Source organism: Sus scrofa, chromosome 15, assembly GCF_054392235.1.
Source record: "Sus scrofa isolate SSC_HxYL_T2T_F1_AM1 chromosome 15, Sscrofa_HxYL_maternal_Yorkshire_Landrace_v2.0, whole genome shotgun sequence".
NCBI classification, from domain to species: Eukaryota; Metazoa; Chordata; class Mammalia; order Artiodactyla; family Suidae; genus Sus; species Sus scrofa.
The window spans coordinates 14,234,623-14,252,927 of NC_139397.1; the positions used below are offsets into that span (position 1 = coordinate 14,234,623).

General features: G+C 43.4%; 1 protein-coding gene across 4 annotated transcripts in view; it reads left to right on the top strand.

Annotated features, from left to right (window-relative positions):
- Window positions 1-18,305, top strand: part of CACNB4 (calcium voltage-gated channel auxiliary subunit beta 4) — a 277,391-nt gene that overhangs the window by 33,148 nt on the left and 225,938 nt on the right.

Consider the following 18,305-nt stretch of genomic DNA (forward strand, 5'->3'; position numbering starts at 1 on the left):
ACATTCTTAATCTTTATTCTTGTGATCACCTCCTTGTTTTGCTATTTGAAGTGACCAGCTGCATCTAGAACTGTTCATAATATTTCTCTTCCCTGCTTTGGGACTCAGATACCATACACTGTACATCTGGCTTTTTTTACTGACTCGGTGTGTGATTTGGTGAGTGACTTGAGCAAGTCATTTGTCATACATGTATTTAATAAGCTATTCCTACTTCACTAAGTTTTGGGAGGCTCAAATGAGAACAACTTATGTAAAGTTGCTTTTAAAATTAAAATCTGATCAATTATGTTAGCTGCTTTTACGAATATTAATTTAGTAAATATTCAATTGGGAGTCCATGCTTGCCAAATTAAGGTAATATGAATTGATTCTTTTCTTTATTTTTAAGCAGTATTAAATATTTTTGCAAAATATCTGAGTAATCCAGAAAAATATAGAGATTACCTATAATGCGATAACTACTATCTGTTAACATTTTGGTATATAGCCTTTCATGTTTTTCTGTGTGTATGTACACAAAGATACAGGCCAATACATTTTTACAAACATTTTTATATCATTTTGGTATTTGCTCTTTCACATAAGACTCTATTACAGGCATATTTCTCTGTTAATGAATAAGATTAGCCCATCACGTTTAACCCAGTGTGTGAATATACCATGATTTACTTAACTTGCTCCTATTGCTGGGTATTTGATTCCTCACTTTTTTACTTTTAAAAATAATGCTTTATTTTCCTATGATCAATTCCTAGAGCAGCTGTTTTCTAAGTAGAAAATCGAACATATTCCCACCATGAGTTGTAGAATATCTAGTAATGTACAACATATGCTTTTTAAAAGAGTGTTTTGTCTTTTTTTTTTTTTTAGGGCCACACCTATAGCATATGAAATTCCCAGACTAACTTCCGTATCAGCCTGGGTTGAATTGGCTGCAGCTGCTGGCCTCTGCCACAGCCACAGCAACATGGGATCCAAGCGGTGTTTGTGACCTGTACCACAGGTCATGGTAATGCATGGATCCTCAACACACTAAGTGAGGCCAGGGATTGAACCCGTGTCCTCATGGATACTAGTCAGATTCGTTTCCACTGTGCCACCACGGGAACTCCTAAGAGTATTTAATTAATACATTTTGTACTCAGCCATAAAAAAAAAATATGCCATTTGCAGCAACATGGATGGAACTAGAGACTCTCATACTAAGTGAAGTAAGTCAGAAAGAAAAAGGCAAATATAATATAATATCACTTATATCTGGAATCTAATATACAGCACATGAACCTTTCCACAGAAAAGAAACTCATGGACTTGGAGAACAGATTTGTGGTTGCCAAGGGGGAGGGGGAGGAAGTGGGATGGGCTGGGAGTCTGGGGTTAATAGATGCAAACTATTGCATTTGGAGTGGATAAGCAATGAGATCCTGCTGTATAGCACAGGGAACTATATCCAGTCACTTGTGATGAAACATGGTGAAGGATAATGTGAGAAAAAGAATGTGTGTGTGTGTGTGTGTGTGTGTGTGTGAGAGAGAGAGAGACTGGGTCACTTTGCTGTACAGTAGAAAACTGACAGAACACTGTAAACCAACTAAAATGGAAAAAATAAAAATCATTTTAAAAAAGGAATGCTGCAACTAATTTACCTAATTAAAAAATATATTTTTTCAACCTTACAGCATGTTATAGTATTGGGTTTATCAGAGTAATAGTTTTTCTTGAAACTGTTTAAAGGAGTTATAGTTATTTGAAATATCTGAGAACCTTATTATAGTGTAGTTTTACTTGTAGCCCAGCACAGTGGTTCTTCCACGCATTAATAATTAATTTTAAATGTAGGTCTTTTAATGTAATTGTATTTAGTGAATACACATTCAGCAAACATTTACTGATTACTATTTCATCAATTTTGTACCATACACTGGGGAGATAAAGATGAATAAAATCTGTCACCTTTCTTGAAAAACCCAATCTAGTGAGGTAGAGAGACATGTAAGCATATAATTATAAAACACCATGGTAAATTGCATTCTATTTATTATATCATACAATGTCCTTGGAAAAATAAAAGTGCCTCTTCCCCACTCCCTGCCCTAGGCAGTGATTAGGGAGAAGGACAGTGTTTGTCAGTGTACCTGTTGGTACCTATCAAGATAACTCCAGAATCAATCTCAAGGTCTGCCTCTGTCTCTGTCTCTGTTTCTCTCTACATATATATTAAAAAAAATTTTTTTTAAGCCTGAGATAGAAGATGTCATAATAGAAGAGGGAGAGGGAGGCTGAATAACCATGGAGTAGCCAGAGGATTCTTTCTTACACATTACATGTCCAAGGTGCAGCTTTATGCTTTTAGGATTTCTGTGATACAAATCCTCTCTGTCTCCCAAACCAGAGTGAAGCTTTCTGAGTACACAGACATCCCAAGTGCATGGGCCTGAGTGTAGGAAGCATGGGTTAATGGTGGCAAATGAGCTGGAGAAGCTTTTGGTACCTGAAATGTCTGATTTCTAAGTATTTCTGACTTCTGAAAAGTCTTTCATGTGTTAAGAAGTCAGCCAGACATAACCCATCTATCTGGTTTGCTGTAACCCAATTCTTGAATTAAGATCTCTCTGGCTCTGGTGTGGTGGACAGTCCAAGGGGTGCTGGTGAGGGCGTGTGATGAAACAAGAATGTTAAGCTTTAATTGCCTCTAGCTTGCTGTGTGCGTGGACCTGTCTTTGTCACACTTTGCCCAACTTCTCTTTCTTTTCTCTTTCCTACTCAAGGTAGAGGCTTTCAGAGTTAGACTTCCTCTGATGAAAGTTATTTGTCATTGTAACAACTTTTTGTTTTTTTGTTTTTTGGTCTTTTTGTCTTTTCTAGGGCCGCACCCACAGCATATGGAGGTTCCCAGGCTAGAGAGCTAATTGGAGCTGTAGCCGCCAGCCTACGCCAGAGCCACAGCAACGAGGGATCCAAACTGCATCTGTGACCTACACCACAGCTCACGGCAACGCCGGATCGTTAACCCACTGAGCAAGGGCAGGGACCGAACCCGCAATCCCATGGTTCCTAGTCAGATTCATTAACCACTGAGCCACGACGGGAACTCCTGTAACAACTTCTTAATTGTCTTCTTATCTAAAAATGGCGGGGAGAAAAATCACCTTCCTCCCTATACTTCACAGCTATTTTAAGAATTAATAATTTTGAAAGCCTTCAGAAGCTTAAAAGCTTTACAGAGCCGTGTGAGTGTTCAGTAATAATCACAGTCATAATCAGAGAGCAGCAGGACATGGTGGTGGGAGACTGTAAATCCATTCATGTCTCCACCTCCCTGTGGGCTGTATCTGCATCCGTGAGTGAGTCAGGCCCAGGAGAGGCCCTGCTGCTGCAATGGCGGAGAATCAACGCCTGAGACTGAGAAAGGCAAGCTGAAAAAAGAAGAGCTTGATCTTTATATGACACCAGGGCACAAATAACCAAAGCGACAACATTTAATTTGGTCTTCATCAAAGTTAAAAACTGTTTTCAGCAGACACTATCAAGAAAATAAGAATACAGCCCAAAGAATGGGGGAAAATATTGGCAAATCATACATCTGCTAAGAGATTTGGATCTAGAATATATAAATAACTCTTACAACTCAATAAAACAACAAACAACCCAATTAAAAATTAGGCAAATGCTCTGAGTAAACATTCCTCCAAAGAAAATAAACCAGTGGTCAGTAATCACATGAAAAGATGCTCAATATTATTAGTCATCAGGGAAATACAAATCAAAACCACAGTGAGATACCACTTTATACCCACGAGGATGGCTGTAATCAAAAAGATAATTTTTGATAAGAATGTGGTGAATGTGATTAAGAATAAAATAACATGGACTGTCTGGTAGGAATGTAGAATGATCCAGCCCTCTTGGAAAATAATTTTAATAGTTCTTCAAAAGGTTAGTCACTTATAAGCTAGCACTTCCATTCCTACGTGTATGCTCAAGAGAAATGGAAGCATCTGTCCACATAAAAATCTCTGCATACCAGAATGTCTGTTGCAGCAGTATTTGTAATAGCCAAAAAGGGAAACAACCCCAAATGTCTGCCAACTGATGAATGGATAAACAATGTGGAATATTATTTGGCCATAAAAATGATACTTGCTACCATATGAATGAGCCTTGAAAACATTATGCTATGTGAAAGAAACCAGACATAAACTCCCCACGTGTTATATGCTTCCGTTTACGTGAAAAGTCCAGAATAGTTGGAGTTCCCACTGTGGCACAGCAGAAACAAATCAGACCAGGAATCATGAAGTTTCGGGTTCCATCCCTGGCCTCACGCAGTGGGTTAAGGATCTGGTGTTGCTGTGAGCTGTGGTGTAGGTTGCAGACTTGACTCGGATTTGTCATTGCTGTGGCTGTGATGTAGGCTGGCAGCTGAAGATCTGATTGGACCCCTAGCCTGGGAACCTCCATATGCTATGGGTGCAGCCCTAAAAAGCCCTAAAAAAAAAAAAAAAAAATCCAGAATAGGTAAATTTACAGAGACAGAAAGCGTTTGCCCAGGAATAGGAAGGGTTGGATATTGGGGAGTAATTGCCAAAGGGAACAGGGCTTCTTTCTGGGGCGATGGAAACATTCTTCAGGGAGTTCCCATCGTGCCGCAGTGGTTAACGAATCTGACTAGGAACCGTGAGGTTTCGGGTTCGATCCCTGGCCTTGCTCAGTGGGTTAAGGATCCAGCATTGCTGTGAGCTGTGGTGTAGGTTGCAGACGCAGCTCGGATCCCGCGTTGCTGTGGCTCTGGTGTAGGCTGGCTGCTACAGCTCCATTTCAACCCCTAGCCTAGGAACCTCCATATGCCAAGGGAGCAGCCCAAGAAATGGCAAAAAGACCAAAAAAAAAAAAAAAAAAAGGTTCTTCAGTCATGGTGATGGTTGTGCTAGTCTGTGATTATACTAAAACCACTCAATTGTACTCTTCAAATGGTTTGCCTTGAGTGGTTATGTGAACTATATCTCAATAAAAGTGTTACCAAAAAAAGAAGTTGATGGTAGCAGAATGAGGGAAGGTCGGGGAAAAGGATTTTGTTAGGTAGACTTTCTCAGTGGTTACCTGTCTTTACATTGTGTCATTCCTTGTTTTGTTTTCAGAAAACGTGGGTGTGCCTGCATTTTTCTTCCCTCAATCTGCTTGACCTGGCCCTATTTGCTTGTTTAAAAAAAACAGTGATCATTGGTGGAACATTCATGGTCTGAACTATATTAACTTCCCATCTGTCTGTTACTCTCCAGGAAGTCTCCTTCTATTTGATTGGACTGATTAGAGGTTTTGTTCCTGTTCTGTTTGTGCTGATTTGGCTCATTGAGAGTAAATCTAGTTTGCTATCTGCCCTCCTCCCATTGGGCAGCATTCTAAACAGAACCCTTCAGAGCTGTGTTCTCTTCATAAATAGCAAGTGATACTTCTGATCAGGGTGGGATACAGATTGAAGGGAGGGTGAGAGTTGGAACCAGCTGAGGGGGAGCCTTGAAGCTTCCTTCCTGGGCTCTAAATGACAGGCAGCAGGCTCAGCGCAAGGCTTGACTGTGGGAAGTTGATTTTCTACCTCAGCTGTTATCAGCTGTATTTCACCCAGGAACCCGTGGCCCTCACCCAATCCCCTATGTCCCGGAGGAGTGCCAGCTCCAGCTAGCTAGGTCCACACAGCACAGGCAGGCTCTTAACTGGGGTGCTGCAGGCCAAATTAAGGCATTTGGGCACTCCGCCTTTTTACTGTGTCCTAGTTGCTTCAGACACAGTTGCCTTACAAGTCAGCACCTTATCCTTTACTAGGAGGCCCTCCCCTGAAGTTAACGTTCACTTGCAGACGTAGTCATGACATATGTCTTGTCGTAAGAGGAACCATTCATTCTCATCATAAAGCAGGAACTTAGCTTCAGGGCGCAGTTTGACTTTCTATAGATTTGAGTCTTTGGAGGAGATGGGATCTAGGGCTGTGGCTGGTAACCTACTTCCTCCTGCTGGTGAAGAAAAGGTCAGAGAAAGAGGGCGAGGAAGAAGGAAAGAGAGTGGGAGCCATCGAGAGAGCCACAGGGAAAGAGTCATCATGGAGAATGAAAATAAATGAAGGGATCCGGACTCAGGACAGGGAGAAAGAAGGGGGAAACAAGGCTTGTGAAATAAGAGGGAACAAGAATGCCAGCAGAGGAGTTCCCGCTAGTTCGACCCCAAGGCTTGTGAAATAAGAGGGAACAAGAATGCCAGCAGAGGAGTTCCCGCTAGTTCGACCCCTAGCCTGGGAACCTCCATATGCTGAGGGAGCGTCCCAAGAAATAGCAAAAAGACAAAAAAAAAAAAAAAAAAAGAATGCCAGCAGAGAGGAATGTCGGGCTTGGGGTATGAACAGGACAGGACAAGTGAGGATGGGGAGAGGTGCCTGGAATATTGAACAATATAAAAAGCCACTTCTGATGGATTTTTCCTTCCTTATATCCTAGAAATTGCATTTGACTGTTGCTGGCCGTAAGCCTCCCTGAATTTTCTTGCAAACCCAACCCAGGCCCTGTCCTGTGCATACCATGCTGGTGCCCAAGACTGTTCTGCTGTTTTCTTGGCTCCTGTGCCTCCGTCTTCGCCATACTCCTTTCCTATCCTGTTGGCCCCTAAATAGTAGTACTTTAGATCTAGAAGCAAGCGCAAAGGAGGTCTGAAGGATTTGGCTTTCACTTTACACTGAGGGAAGGGACATTTAGCAAAATTAAATGACTTGCCCAAGGTCATGTGGCCAGAGGGTGGCACAGCTGGACAAGGATGCAGAGCTTCTGTCCCACGGCACCTGTGGGATCCAAATGGGCCCCAGATGGGCCCCACGTCTGTCATTGGAGGGCTGTCTTCCTGCAGCTTACGTCCTTGGTAGATCTCCTCCATGGCAAAAGGGAGGGTGGGAGAGAAGACAGGCAAGCTTGGTTGGCTCCTTTCTTTTTTTAGGGCGGCACCCATGGCACATGGAGGTTTCCAGGCTGAGGGTCAAATCAGAGCTGTAGCTGCTGGCCTATACCACAGCCACAGCAATGTGGACTCCGAGCGGTATCTCTGACCGACACCACAGCTCATGGCAACGCCTGACCCTTAACCCACTGAGCAAGGCCAGGGGTCAAACTCGCATCCTCATGGGTACTAGTTGGGCTCTTAACCTGCTGAGCTACAACGGGAATTCCTCTCAGCTTCTTTCACAGCTGGGAGACAGGGTGCTTATTTCTCCTTTTCTTCATTTAGCTTGGAGACTGAAGTGGAGGCCAGCTGGTTTCCACCTGGACGAGTCCTCACCATTTCCGGCCTGGGTCCTGCTTGGCTGCTGGTGCCCACTTCCGCCCCCAGATCTAACACAAGCTCTCAGGAGTAGTGGGTAGATGGAGCTGGCAGGGGTGGAGGAAGCATTCAGATTGAGGTTTCTGGTGGTGGACAAGGGATGGAACCTCGTTTTACCCCAGTGGTTCTCATCAGTGGTGATTTTGCCCCCATGAGGACTTTTAGCAGTGCCTGGAGATGCTCTTGCTTATCACCTCTAGGAGGTGCTACTGGCATCTAGTGGGCAGAGGCCTGGGACGTTGCTAAACATCCTCCATGACGCAGAAAGCACCCCATGACAAAGCATTATCCCCCCCACAGAGTCAGCAGTGCTGAGGTTGAGAAACCCTGATTGACCAGTACCTGAGGCCCAGGAGAGACAGAGACACTTTTTCCTGACTGGGTGGAAGCACCAGGGGACAGTTTAGTCCAGATACTCAGGGCTTGGGCAGGCTGCCTGCGATGATAAGCTGACTAGAATTTCTGGGTTAATTAACTTAATTAAAAAAGAGAAAGTTTGATGAAAAGCAGGCAGAATTCTCATCTCCTTTTGAGTTGCCTACAGCCCAGCAGGCATATCTTAACCCCTCTCATCAGAGGCCTCTGCCCAGGGTGACATCTTTAAAAGGCAAAAATAAGGGCTCCCTAAGATGTAGGCTTCCAGTGGTCAGAGTGTGGTGCTAAATAGGCTGAACTGCCCGTCGTGGAGAATTAAACAGAAAGGAAGTGAATGTGAGACCAAAGAGTTATGGCAGCTTTTTAAAAGGGCAAAAGAGATTGTTCTGTTGGCCACAGCCAAGTTGAAACCAGCTACAAGTGTAGGGAAGAAATTATGGAAGGAAGATAATTGTTCTATAAAATTGCTCTAGACCAGAGGTGTTTGCTTTAAAGTTTTTATAATTTAACCTCTTTTTACCTTGTTGAGCCCAAATTGCATTTGTGTTCCTAATGTACCTTTTTCCTCCAGGAAAGAGTTGTTTCTGCCTGTGGTCACGTCTGAGAAAAAGGGTGCTTGGGTTCTGGGAAGTTCTCTCATCTCCCCTGAATCATAGTCCATGAGATATAGAAATACACTCTTTATAATCAGTTTCCAGGTAAAATGTTGCTATTTCCCTCCTGACCACTTATTTTCCTTTTTATTTTCTTTAATTTTTCTATTTTCTTATTTTTACAGCCACACCTGCAGCCTGTAAAAGTTCCCAGGCCAGGGGTGGAATTGGAGCTGTAGCTGAGGCCTACACCACAGCCACAGCAACTTAGGATCCAAGCCGCATCTGTGGCCTACACCACAGCCATGGCAATACTGGATCCTTAGCCCACTGAGTGAGGCCAGGGATCGAACCTGCATCCTCACAAAGAAAATGTCTTCTCCTTAACCCACTAAGCCGCATGGGAAATCCCCTCTCTAGTTTATTAAAAGTGCTAACTCAAATTGATCTTATTTATGTATGAGTTGATTCTTTTCCTCTATTATAATAGAAGTTATCATTAAGGAAAAAGTTTCCCATCCTTTTATTGATCAAGATCAAGACTTGTTGATTTTGGAGTTCCCATTGTGGCTCAGCAGGTTAAGAACCCGGCTAGTATCTATGAGGTTGAGAATTCGATCCCTGGCCTTGCTCAGTGGGTTAAGGATCCAGCATTGCCTCAAACTTCAGTGTAGGTTGCAGATACGGCTCTGATTTGACCCCTGGCCTGAGAACTTCCGTGTGCTATAAGTGTGGCCCTAAAAAAGAAAATTAAAATAGACTTGTTGATTCCCGTTTTTGTTTTTTCGTTTTTTTTTTTTTTTTTTTTTTTGCTTTATAGGGCTGTACCTGAGGCATATGGGGGTTCCCAGGCTGGGAGTCAAATCGGAGCCGTAGCTGCCAGCCACAGCCACAGCCACAGCCACAGCCACAACAATGCCAGGTCCGAGCTGCATCTGTGACCTACACCACAGCTCATGGCAAGGCCCTGATCCTTAACCCACTGAGCGAGGTCAGGGATCGAACCCACAACCTCATCATTCCTAGTCAGATTCGTTTCTGCTGCACCATGATGGGAACTCCAAGACTCGTTGATTTCTAATCTGTGTACCTTCTAGTCATTTTATCAGAACTTTTTATCCCCTCTATTCCAATCTCTCTTGCAAAAAAGAAAAAAAAATCCTTCCAACTGTTTATCACCTGTGTTGTTTTTCCTTTTCAATGAATCTGCAAATGTCTAATAAACCCCTGTTGGATGCAAGTCACTGTATTTAGAAATGCAGGACCCACAGCTGTGGATTAAGACACCATTTTAACTCTTGGAATGAAGAGAGGGATTCCCAAGGACTGTGAGTTCCTGGTACTTAGTGTTTGAAGTGGGATGTGTGAGGAAGGGGATGTTAGGTTACTTGTCAGTCTCTGAGGCTGCACTCTGGATCCTCTTTCCTAATCCCCCCCCTTTTTTTTTTTTTTTTTTTTTTTTTTTGGTTTTTGTGGCTGCACCCGAGGCATATAGAAGTTCCCAGGCTAGGGGGTGAATCAGAGCTACCGCTGTCAGCCTATTGCACAGCCACAGCAACACAGGATCCAAGTTGTGCCTTTGACCTACACCATAGCTCATGGCAACATCGGATCCTTAACCCACTGAGCAAGGCCAGGGATCGAACCTGCATCTTCATGGATACTAGTTGGATTCATTTCTGCGGCACCACAACTGGAACGCCCCTTATCTTTTTTTATTGTGATCAAATTTACCATCCTAACCATTTTCAAGTGTACGACAAGGTGGCATTAAGTACCTCCCCATTGTTGTACAACTGTTACCACCATCCATCTCTAGAACTCTTTCATCATCCCAAACTAAAATGTCCTCCCTCTTGCCCCTGCTAACCACCATCCACTCTCTGTTTCTCTGGATTTGACTACTAGGTACTTTCTGTAAGTGAAATCACACAGTGTCCTTTTGTGTCTGGCTTCTATCACTTAGCAGCACAATGTTCTCAAGCTTTCTCCATGTTGTAGCAGTTATTAGCATTTCATTCCTTTTCAGGGCTGAGCAATACATTCCACTGTGTGTGTGTACCCCTTGTTTATCCATTCATCTGTGGAGGAAGAGCTGGGTTATTTCTGCCTTTTAGCTATTGTGAATAATGGTACTGTGACCATTGCTGTACTCCTGATACTTTTCTTTTAAAGCATATTAAAAACCTCATCTGCTTTGTTAAAGCATGGAAAAGAAGTTAGCAAATGACACCTCTTCATATCCATACATATATACATAAATTTATGTATTTATCTAGTTGTATGTTCCAGGAATAGTTACATGGCAGAAAATGATTTGGGGGGCCTGAAATTCTGAGCTAGAACAGTATTATTTCATACACCTGTTTCATATTCCCCCTTCTCTGCACACAATCTCTCTTTCTCTGTCCATCTCTCTCTCCACTTCTCTCACTCCACCACCATCTCTTTCCCATCTCTTCTTTTCTCCTAATTCAGTTCGATTTAATAAACTTCATTACTGAAAACTTTTAGGGTGAAAAGTGCTGTGGGAATTTTGAAGAATGAAACTGCCTTTGGGTTGCTCATGATCTCTCATTGGAGACAAGTCTTTGGTGCCAGATGTGTGCCCCAGGTCAGGTGCCTGCTGGGTGGCCCGGCTTTCTGAGGGTCAGAGAAGTGAAGGCCAGTGTGTTTCAGCCAGAGAAAGCCACCTGAGCAAAGGGCGTGGGGGTGGAAAATGTTGGTGATGTTTCATTTCATTGAACTTGGCCTTTAAATGGTTTCCATCATTATCATGTGCTTGATAACCCTCTACATGGGAGTGATTTCTTTTCTAAACCCTGTATTGTGGATTTTATTTAGGAAGTTTCTTAATAATTTTGTCTTAAAAGGGGGGGTACCTTTTTGTTTGCAGTCATCTCAACAGACATTCTCCATGGTTCAGAGAGAGGGGCAAAGTTTTTTTCTAGTATATTTTACATCAGTAATTTATCTTGTTTTTTTCCCATATAATTCTGTTTATTTTATTGAATAAATTTGGTTGACTTAACGGTTTGTGAAGCCTAGCAAAGAAGACATCTCAGTTTAGCAGTTTAATAGTTGAAGACTGAAGATGTTTCTGTTGTTTCTACTTAATAAAAGAGATAAGTGAATTCTAGATATTTTCCCACAAATATGTAAAAAATCCAGGTGTGTGTCTGTGTATATATGTGTCTCTACGAATGTACGTATATATGTGTACGTGTACACACACATGCATGCACACACACACGTTTAATTCTAAGTGCGAAGGTAGAAAAATCAACTACACTTTCAGCCAGGAGGGACACCCTAAAATTAAAATACTATTTTTCTCCGTCTTGATCATCTTCTAATGATTGTTTGCTTTCAGCAGATGGCCACACAGTATGAGCAGTAAATAGTGTAGTGTAGTAAATGGTACTGCCAGTTTCTGGTACTTGCCATTTATCGGCAAGGGCTCAAACAGCATCCCACTCCTGCTTCCTTCTAACCCTGGTCAGTGGTGTTTCTGGTCAATGGTACTGCCAGTCTGGATCCTTGGACCCCAGCCTGACTTCGAAGAGTGAGCCTCCTGGGCCGTAGGACTCACTCAGGAAACCTTAGGGGCCTGAGAAGTCCAGAATTTTTTTTTTTTTTTTTCAGGAGGATCCTGACAAATACAGTGCAACACCCTGGAAAACAATGAAGATTTGAGGACAGGGCCTCGGGAGGGGACAGGTGGAGTAATGGAAATGGAATTGAACAGCATCCCCAGGAGTGGGATGCTGCTTGAGCCCTTGCCCATGACCCCAGATTAGGTATTAACGGACCCAAACAGGCATTCTAGCCTTCCCACCATCCTAGCAGCAAGTAGTTGGGGAGCTTCCGGGAGGTCGTTCCTCACAGAGGCATTAACAGACTCTGGCCATGGATGCTCGGGAGACTGAGTGTTGCATCTGAAGCATGAGTTAGTCGGTTCTAGGCCTGCATTTGGGGTGAGGTTTGGCTAGAAGCTCCCACAATGTACTCATTCATTCCCACATTCAACTAATATTCATTGAGCACATGCTATGTCCCAGGTATTATTCCCACTGTTGGCAGTGATGGGGTGAGCAATTTATGCTCTGATGGATTTCAAGTTTTGACACGTGTATTTATTGTGAACTTCTGTATGCTGCAGGTGTGGCCATAAAGAGGGGGAAGGAAAAAGATTTACTCTCCTAGTAACTTTCAAATATGCAACAGAGTATTGTTTATTAATTAGATCCCCAGAGCTTATTCATCCTTCTGATGAACTTAATAGGAGAATTAATGCTAACATTTGGTCTTCTAACTCCCAGGTGAGTATCCTTCCAATAGTGCTGGACCAAACAGTATTTTTTTATTACTTGCAAAATGTCTCCCTTTTTGATAGTCTTCGAGAAGCAAGGAGAAGCCATACCCAAAGCTGATTCTGGTAAAGCTCAGTGTTTTTCAGAAAATCAGAGGATGACTGAAGAGAAATGTTTCCGGTGATCTCTCTCCAAGTTCCTTGGCTATGGACTGATTTCCCATGATTCTTCTTCCTTCTTGCAAGGTCTCCATACCCCAGCTCCCTGTCAAAACTTAGACCCTTCATGGTAATGATTTCAGGAAACTTTTTTTATAACCAGCCATTGCATTCCCCCAGCCAATTGCCTGCTTTCTGTGTTTCTTCCCACTGTTATATTAATTCTGCTTTTTTAAACAACTATTTCATCACTTGTGGCTACTTTATTTTTATTTATTTATTTATTTTGTCTTTTTGCCTTTTCTAGGGTCTCTGCCGCGGCACATAGAGGTTTCCAGGCTAGGGGTCTAATCGGAGCTGTAGCCGCCGGCCCACGCCAGAGCCACAGCAACATGGGATCCGAGCCACGTCTGCGACCTATACCACAGCTCACGGCAATGCCAGATCGTTAACCCACTGAGCAAGGGCAGGGACCGAACCCGCAACCTCATGGTTCCTAGTCAGATTTGTTAACCACTGAGCCACGACGGGAACTCCACTTGTGGCAACTTTAAACAGAAATGTGTAGTCCCCATTTCATACTGCCTTTATTTCAGAAATGTTCCCTTTGAGTACTCAGTTTATGCTGCTAAAATATGATGATTCTTTGTAAATAACACAGATTCTCAAGCCACAAAACACAGACCTATCTATGCACAAAGGATTCTGCAGTGAAAATTCCAAAGGGGAAAAAAGAATTCTTTGGGGTGAGCTGATGGGAATGGGAAAAGTCATCTGTCTTTCTTAGTGTCTGAGAATCGTTATCTTAAAGGCTGAGAGTTTGTTGAGAGAAACCACCAAGGCTTTATCTTGGGTTTATACCCTTGTGTTCCTTCCCCAGAGTTCACAGATTCTGCTCTGGCTGCTCAGAGGGTGTTCATCCTGAAAGGCTGAAATCAGGGGTCATAGTTGTTGCTGCTCTGCCATGGGCATTTAGGGCTTTGCAGAGATGACCAATGTAGAGATCTGATCATAATGCAGCTTTGTTTATGTGGACATTTCCTCATGAGGAAATTATTCTGAAAATACTAATTTGTTTGGCAGAAAATATCAACCGGGGGTTAATTACCATCATTTGGCGCTGGCCATGTGCACATTTGGGTTTGAACAAAGGACCAGATTTTTAGGTAAGGTCGAATAAATATTTCCCTAATCTTGAAAAATTATTGCTGAATTTAATTTGCTGAGGGAAGTATAGTATCAGTGAACTAGGAGACCTTGGCTCGACATGGTTCAGTTCTCATCTAAGCCAGATTTGATAAGAGGGATTTATAAATTTGAAGGTTATAAATTGATTGAATTCTTTTTAAAATGTAGGAGTTAAATACCATGAAATAGGAGAATCATGATTTTTCTGTTACAGCAGATGCATAAAATTCTGCTTTTTAACTAATATATGGGTTAGACCTCTTGGTATTTTTGATACTTAAAAAAAAATCTCCCAGCTAATTTATTCAGCATAACCCATAAATGAGACATTTCCATTTAGCTATAATGAAAACAGGGGCCATCATTTATCAGCTGGGGTAATTTTTGTTGAAGTAGAATATGGAATTGGAATTCATATTCTGCTTGGATGTAAAGTACATTAATTTCCCTAATTAAATTAAGGGGCTTTAATCTTTGTCAACAAATCACGCCAGCATTTGCACAGGATACGTGTTAGAAATATCTTTATTTTGCTCCCTCATCTTTATCTTAAATTCTGTTGAAAAATAGAGGTTCTGTATGTTCCAGGTTCAGGGCTTCCTTCACATCTGCAGCTGTTTCTGAGGGCTTATTTCATTTTCTCAGATCTTTGCTCTGTGTGTCCAGTGTCCTAAAGGAGATTCTGCATTTCTGTGAACAACACTGGTCCCATGCTGCTCCCTTGCCCTGCGTGCCTGCCCGCGATCAATCCATCAGATGTTTGCAGTAAGAGATAGAAGGGAGCCTACGACAAGGCTCTGTCCTCAGAGAGCTGACAACATAGTTGGAAGGGTAAAGCAGAAGCCATGTGAAAACAATGACAAATATCCCATGGCTCCCCAGGCGGTGGGCCTGTGAATAGAGTTGGAAGCAGTAGGCTTTCTGCAAAAGGCTGGTCAGAGAAAGGTCTGGGTTCAACCTTGAGGGATAATAAAATTTTTAAATAGGTAGAGAGATCAGAAAGGTATATTTCTTGATTATTTCTAATAATGCAAGGGAATCAGCTTATAGAGCTAAACCTTTAAAATATGCTGTTTAATTATCACTCGATGAACCATACAAGGACCTGAGTTCTAGAATACAGTTGACTCTTGAACAACACAGGGGTCAGGGCCACTTCCAACCCTTCCTGCAGCTGGAAATCTGTGTGTAATTTAGAGTTGGCCCTCTCCATATGCAAGGTACTGCCATGTCTGTGGTTCCGCCTCCACAGATTCAGCTGACCTTGCCTCATGTAATACTGTAGCATTTACCATTGAAAAATAAAATCTGCATGTAAGTGGGACACAAGCAATTCAATTCTGTGTTGTTCAAGGGTCAACTGTAGTTTCTTTTCTGTTCTGTATGAGGGGCTGGCAGGGAGGCATCTCTGGGAAAATATCCTCATGCTCTCCTGGAGTGGGCATGCACAGGCCTGGGAAGAGAGCAGGAGCTTCCCTTCTGCCCAGAGAGAGTCCTGAGCCAAGAGGCAGGAGGCCTGGGCTCCTGTCCCTCCTCACCACCAACATGCTGTGTGACCTCAGCCAAGTCACAGCACCTCTCAATGCCTCTGTGTGCAGCATCTGCCATCTCACATCCTCTGAATCTTTGAAGATGACTGAGTTGGCAGCTGGTCCTGCCTTCTCTTACCTGTGTCTTCCATGGAGAGAGATTCAAGAAGAAATGGAATCCTCAGCCTCTGCTATTAAAGAGCTGAAGCAGAGACCAGGCTATGATAAGAGGCTGGTCTGAGGCAAGGACAGCCTTTCCTTTCCGTGCCTCTGGCTGCTCCCTCCACCGTCCACCTACAGCTCTGAGTCGGACACAGAGTGGTCAGGGGAGGGGGGGGGGGGTCAGGGCTAAGTGCTCATCACTGTGCTGAGCACCCTCGTCAGGTGCAATCAGGCCACAAGCCAGCTCTCCCCACCATCAGCCAAACTGCTTGTTGTCTTTCGTAGAAGCTGAATCAGGGATACATGGTCTGAATTCGGCTCATTAGCCAAAGGGCCTGGGAGGGCTGTCCTACTGTTCCCACCCTGCAGCTCTGGCATGAGAAGTAGCAAACCCCAGAAGGACAAGCTCACCCGCCTCTTACCTTTCAAGACTATTTGTTCTGTGCTTCCATCGCAGGCAAGCATCCTTGATACTTTAAAGAATTCAGGAATTCTGCCATGGGCGGGACTTATGAAAGCAACCAGCACTCCACCTCCCTCCCCCGCCCGCTGGCCGAAACACAGCACGAGAAATCACAGAAGGTTCCTGACATGCATTTCTTTGGGGACCCCTCTGATTCCCTCCCAGTTTTTTCTGCCAGCCTGAACACTGAACAGGTTCCCTGGGCCCTGCATTTTGTCACCGCCTCTTTGGGGGCTGTTGCCTTTGGCATCCAGCTGCTGAAGCCTGGCTCCATCTTCCTTGCAGGTTGGGACGCTGCCAGCCCCGTGCTGTAGCATTTGGCGGCAGCTCTGAGGATGAGGACTGAGCAGCAGCGCTGCAGGCCTGCTGATGGCTTGTCTGCAGGATGCTCGCTCTGGCTGACTTCCAACCAACCAGGGAAGGAAAAAAAAATCTGGCAGTGCCTCTCCCTTCAGGTCACAGAGGGAAGCTCTAGCTGCTCTACAGCAATTCTCTCTCTGCTCCTCACCCCCAGGAACAGGAGTGCGCCATCCTCAGTGCTGTGCCTTCAACTGAGAGAGGTTAGGTGCTTTTGGTCCCAGCAAGAAGAATGAGAAAAATATAAATCCGCCAGGGGTCAGAAGGTCACTTAGAATTGTTCATGGAATACTTCAAAGTATGTTAGCACATTGTTCTTGCCTTAGCATGTTTTTTATTTTTTGTTTTTTTATAGCTTTTTATTTATTTTTTGCTTTGAAATACCTAAAAAGAAGTCAGATTTTTTTAAATTAATTAATTAATTTATTTATCTTTTTGCCTTTTCTTGGGCCACTCCCGCAGCACATGGAGGTTCCCAGGCTAGGGGTCGAATCGGAGCCTCAGCTGCCAGCCCACGCCAGAGCCACAGCAACGCAGGATCCGAGCCGTGTCTGCAACCCACACCACAGCTCACGGCAATGCTGGATTATTAACCCACTCAGCAAGGGCAGGGATCGAACCCACAACCTCATGGTTCCTAGTCGGATTCATTAACCACTGTGCCACGACGGAAACTCCAGAAGTCAGATTTTTAAGCATTCTTAGAGGTGGGGTTTATGTAGACTCAAGAAGAACATGAGTCCTGTGTATTGTCTGCAGATGTATTTCTTCTAGGTTTGAGTCCAAGCAGGATTTATTTTTTTCTTTGAATGACTCATTCTGTAAATCAGTGGGACACAGAATGCTATACAAGCACCTTCTCAGATTCATACTCAAAGGAGAGAGCCTTGTTCCATTATTAATATAGTGTCTTATTGCAGTATCTGCCCTATTAGAGTGCTCATCAGAGGGGATGAGTGGAGTATTATAATTTCTGCCCAAAGCAGGGTTCTCAGATATCTCATTCAAAAAGTAATGAAGCAGAAGTCCAGGGGAGAAGACCTTAGGTAAGCGCTTGGGAACCTGCATGCTCCCCAGGAATAAATTATGGCAGGGTCAGCAGGTGTGCGGTATAGTCCATGAGCGCCACCTTGTGGCTTGGGCCATCATAAATGTTTTGAGATTGAAACACCCAAACCAGAACTTTGCCCAGGTTGGTTGCCTTTTTGAAGCTGGAGTTGGTGGTAACTGCTTTCTAGCCTCTGGTGCTATTCCTGGCGTACTTGGTTCATCTTTGTCAAACGCATGGATCTTTCGTTGTGGCAGATGACACTTGTTGTATGTTATACTAGGAGGCATAGCCAAGACTTTGACATTATGTCTTTCAGCCATGGTCCATAGGCCACTGGGTCCACAGTGAGACAGAACACTTTAAATCTAGTCTAAATCTTGGCAGTATCACTCCCGTTCGGTGGAAACGCTGCTTCTACAGGCTGACATCCTCAGCAAAATCTATCCTCTTCACATTTAACACTTCATTCTCGTTATGGTGGGGTTTTAAAGTCTCATGGAGAATTTACTTTACTCTTGAGGTTTTAAGCTCAGAAATGCTTATGGGAACAAGCTTGAGGGAAATTTCTGTAGATTCACCTGAGATGAAATAATCTTGTGGTTTGTCAACAAAGATAGCCTTAATCCATATTGGGTACATTCTGATATCCTAATATTTATAAAAATTGTCTTGAATAATTTTTGGAGAAAGGAAGGGAATAAATATACAAAATAAGAGAGTCCATTTAAGGAAGTCTTTGCCTGCCATGAGGCATTTG